This window comes from Pteropus vampyrus, unplaced genomic scaffold, assembly GCF_000151845.1.
Source record: "Pteropus vampyrus isolate Shadow unplaced genomic scaffold, Pvam_2.0 Scaffold3, whole genome shotgun sequence".
Taxonomy (NCBI): domain Eukaryota; kingdom Metazoa; phylum Chordata; class Mammalia; order Chiroptera; family Pteropodidae; genus Pteropus; species Pteropus vampyrus.
In genome coordinates, this window is record NW_011888784.1 from 17,923,252 (window position 1) to 17,928,401 (window position 5,150).

At 34.6% G+C, this 5,150-nt stretch overlaps 1 pseudogene; it reads left to right on the forward strand.

Moving 5' to 3' along the window:
- The first annotated feature begins 4,505 nt into the window (after positions 1-4,505).
- On the forward strand, positions 4,506-4,624 carry LOC111741904 (annotated as a pseudogene).
- The last annotated feature ends 526 nt before the right edge of the window (positions 4,625-5,150 follow it).

Here is a 5,150-nt window from a genome sequence, read left to right on the forward strand (position 1 = left end):
AACAAAAGTAAACAGCAATGGTTCCAGGCATCATGAACTCAACATGTTTAACTCTAAACTGGTCTCCATCCTCTAGTTTAGTGCCGGACACTCCAATTACATATTTTGCTCTTCTTGGTTATACTTTTCCATTGTCCTCAGTTTCTTACAATTTTTCATGTTCTCTCTCTCTTTTGTGTGCTTTAACCTTCTGTTCTCTCTGCTTGATTACTTCTTATCTTCAGAGTCAGCTTGGGCTGAGCTCTAGAATCCTTCCTGACGCTAGACAGGCAGTAAATACTTTTCCTACAGGGTCCCGGAGTGTCTGGACTTCCTGAGACAGAGCATTTATCCCACTTCATTTAGTTTTGTTCTCCCTAAAAAACAAAACAAAACAAAACAAGACAATAACAACAACAACAACAACAACAATCTTTGAAACTCCTCAGGTTCTCACACAATGCTTAGAACCCAATACACAATCATAAATGCTGAGTAAATGAGTAAATCAGTGAAATAATAAGTTTAAGAAAAAAAGTAGTAGGAGAATAAGGAAGATAATGTGGAGAAAGTAATGTTGAAAATCCACAAAGAGGTTCAAAGTATCTATTTCAGGTCCCCCCTTCCTACCCCCCACTCCCCCCCGCCCTGCCCCCACCAAAAGTAATCCTGGGAAATCACTTTACATTTTCTGGATTCATTGTTGAACATTTTAATCTTTGGAGGGTGGTAAGTTTCTTTTTTTAAAAAAAAAATTGAGGATTTGAAACATGAAATTAAAGGCTTAAACCAGGTTCAAAACATTATCTTCCTTAGGTCTAATCTAAATGAGAAACTTTCAGCTACAAAAGAAAACAGTGCTTGAATGAGAGCCTACTTTTTGATAGTGATAAAATCCAACTCATTAGGGATTGTTGTGTGCATAGATTAACTTCATCTTAAGTGTGGTCATCAAGGTCAACTCTTGGAGACATTCAGTGCCCTAGAGATGAAGGCAAATGGAATGCACTAAATTAACTACAGAGGCAGCTCAGCCTCCTCACTCAGGGTACTTGCTATCACTTTGTCTTCCCTAATGCTGCTGACCATCAGTTTACCACCTGGCTTCCACCTCTGGGCACAGAGCATTTTGGATGTGTCTTACAATCAGAAGGAACACATGTAAAATACATTTACCACTGTTTTCATTCCGACTTTAATTGCAGTTGATTATTTACATAACTCCCCATATATTTACCCCTCTCACTCAAATGTAAACTCCTCTCATTTTGTAATTTAATAAATGTTCAGAGAAGGAAGAAATTAATATTAGAGAGTATATACAGGCATCCCTCACTTTTTGAGAGTTCACATTATGCCACTTCACTTTTATGAAAAACCTACATTAGTACCTGTTTTTGCTAACCAAAAAGAATTTGATTAGGATTTTTGCCTTTTATGAAAAAAAGGCAAAAGCGAAAATACGTTCAGTATTTTTTTGCAGCAGCCCTCATAGAGGCAGTGCATATCCTGAGCAGTGAGAGTGGCCCGTCTGAGTTCCTTCCCAGGGAACTACACTCAGTGTTTTGGCACCAAACACCATAGTTTTAACTCTGTCTGTGAGTACCTGTGCTTCATCTCCATTTATTTTGTGCATTTGTTAGCAAGATGTTATTCTAAAGTATCAGAAAAGTCTAAATGAGCTTGGGAGGGTGTTATTCTTAGTGTAAAACTGGACATAATTAAGTGTTTGGATCATGGTGAACAAAATAGGCATTGTGTGAGTGTTGAATTTTGGGTCTGAGAATGCTCAAATATTTTCCAGGTGAGTTAACGGTAGTTGCTTCTTTGCTTTACACCATTTTAGTCTACGAAAATTTTCATAGGAACACTCTTGGACAGCAGGAAAAATCTGTGCATGGAAAGTGCTTAGTAAATGGTTGTAGGTTATTTTCTGCATTGAGGATAACAATATGAAAAAGAAAAAGCACACAGATATTTGGGCACTCAGTTTACCATGTTTTGCAAAATGTAATTAGGTGGCACCATTTGTATGGTCTTGAATTGAGGGTATTAGAATAGAATATTTGTCTCTTTTTATTTTTATTTATTATTTATTTATTTTTTTAAAGTTACTTAATTTTTTAAATTTTTTATGGTGACATTGGTTAATGAAATCTAATAAGAATTTACTATAAAAGGACATTAAATAAGGAAGAAAGGAGAATGTGGTTAAGGAAAATGGGAAAATTTACTCTGCTGCTTTTATTTTTTTATCTGCTAATCTTGGGGATGTTCGATTTTCCAATTATTATCAGTCTGTCTATACTTATATTTAATTTTGTATATTTTAGGAATATTTTTAATTAAGTTAATTGGGGTAACATCGGTTAATACAATTATATAATTTTCAGATGTACATTATAATTTGACATCTATGTATTCTATTGTGTGTTTACCATCCCAAGCTTCGTTTCCTTCAGCTACCATATATTTGATCCCCTTTACCCACTTTACCTCCCCCTACTTCCGTATATTTGACCCCCTTTACCCATGCTCTGCTGTTTTTAAAATGCTCTCTGAGATTCATTCATGAACAGGGTGTGGAATGTGAGACCTGGCAATATGCAAGCTCGCACTTACTGTATTCTATGAAAAATAAAACAGAAACTTACCTAGTTTGATTGAGATCTTGGCGTAGCCTAAAGAAGGCAAAGGAGACCTAGTTTTCTTAGCTGACTAAAGTCATAAAATGTGGGGAGTTCCCAAAAAATAAAGGGTAAGACAAGTTTATTCTTCAAACTAGAGATTTGTTGACAAATTCATAGCTGTGTTATGCTGCAGGATTATACACCTCCTCCAAATTCTTAAATAATACAAATGACATAGCTACTAGATGTTTAAATGTTTTATTATAGTCAGAATGACCTTAACATAAAAGGCATTCATTCATTTTCTGCATCAAAGGTCAATTCTTATGATCTTGTGGAGGACTCAAATGTTTCCAAATCTCTGTTTGTTTTTCTACTTCTACGTGCATTACTGATTTCATTTTGAATTTCTCACTTACAGTGGCATTCATCTCAAATCCTGCACCTAAAATCTCACTGTCATAAGCTATATGGCAAAAGCCTATCCAGTCTGTTAGCACCCCATTTTCAAGAAGTGTTTATCAGCCCTCCAGTGGAGCCCTTTGCCAGCCACCACTGCAGAAAACATGCCCAGAGATAAATGGATTGTGTGATTCATTGCCTTGGAAAGGGGGGGTGATACTTTCTGGAGGTAGGTTTGGAGAGGAAACGGAGGCTCTAAAACTTCACCAACACATTTTCATTACTCCATGAAATCCTCTCTATCTTCTACTAGGTTATCAATTCAGCTCACGGAGATTTTTCTCTTTTCTTTTTTATCAGCACCCAATCTGTGTTGCTCTCTTAAAGCAAAGCAATCCCTGGTCAAGGTCTGCCTCTCTGGAAGGCTCAGACACTTTCCCCAGACGACTAATCCTGAACTTTTATATTCAGATGGGCAAGAAACTATGTAAGAAGCCTTGTGCCATGACGCTATCATAATTTTTTTTTTTTTTAAACCAGGGCACTATTACCTTCTGAAAAGAAAGAGCTAACTCAAACACATGCTCATTTAAACAGCATAAAAGATGATGATATTAAAGGAAGATGTTGTTTTGGAAAGGTAGAGATAAAAGACAAAAAATGGACTGACATAAGAATTACAGTTTGCTTTTTAAGAAAACTTTCACCCAGAGAAAAAATTACATCATTTGGGATTTTAAAAACTTGGAAATAAAGATTATAAATTTTAGAATGTGATTTCTAAAAATAATAAGCAAGAGGATCTCATATCCTTCTATGTGAAAACTACTTTTTTGACTTAATCGACAAACAAATCTTCATTCGAAAAAACGAAAACTGCTTATTCAGTGACGCTGCTCACCAAAGGAATTATTCTTTGACTATGTTTTTAGTTGGGCGTGGAAAGGTAATTTTCTCCCTTGGCTGGAAGCTTGGAGAAGAGCCAAAGTGAACACCCTTGTGAACACAAAACAATTAGGAAAGATTCATTCTGAATCAGTTGGCTATCATGAACAAACTGGGATTTATTAATCTGCCCTGATTGAAATTACTTAAAATATAGATTTGGAAGTGAGTAAGGGAAGGAACAGGGTAAAAAACTAACCCTGGGACAATTAAATGTTTACATGTTCTGAAATCATAAGAATAGATAGACAAAAATGAACATTAATAAGAAATATAATTGGTTAGTACCTTTATAACTTTTTTTTATTGATCATTATTTTAAAAGAATTAGAAAAAGATTAGTGTTATATTTTCTGTTTACCAAATTTGGATTTGTGAAAGCATAGGTATAATTCTCAAACATTAGATATTCACAATATCTAGAATTCATACCTTTTTTTAAAAGAAAGAATTGTTTCATTTAGACTGTGCAAAGACAAGTTAATAACCACTTAACGTAGTTTTCTTTCAGAAACCAAAAATAGCTTTTATTTGAAAATACAACTTTCTATCTATGGCCATGCCACCCTGAACAAGTCCAATCCCATTTGATCTTGGAAGCTAAGCAGAGTTGGGCCTGGTTAGTACTTGGATGGGAGATCACTTAGGAAGATCAGGTGCTGTAGGCATAAAAAAAATAAATAAATAAAATAAGGGATTATAAGATGACAAGGTCCTTGCAATCTGTGAGGTCAACCAAGGGTTGCCTCACCTAAAAAATAAAATAAAATAAAAATACAACTTTCTTTTCCGACATTTACAGAGTTAAGGATTTTTTTATGAAAGCATTATAGTATGTAATAACTTTCTTTTATACAATATATATTTAAAAGCTGGGACAACATAAATTGTTATAATTAGTTGATTAAAATGTGCATGGGGCATTTGTTTTCAAAGTTATGAGCAAGTGGTCAAATTCTACACATCTAGCATGTTGGTACAACTACAAATAGCTTTAGGGTGGAGGGAGGCACAACTCAACCAACGCTTTTTAATTCACTAATGCAATTAGTTACAAGTGTTTTCAGTCGTAATTCTTTAAAGTCTTACAATATTATTTTAACTAATAACAGCAAAGGTCAATGCTGAAAAGTTGATCAGATTATAGTATAATTCAAAGGGCTATTTTTCTTGTAATAACATTTACTTGCTTTG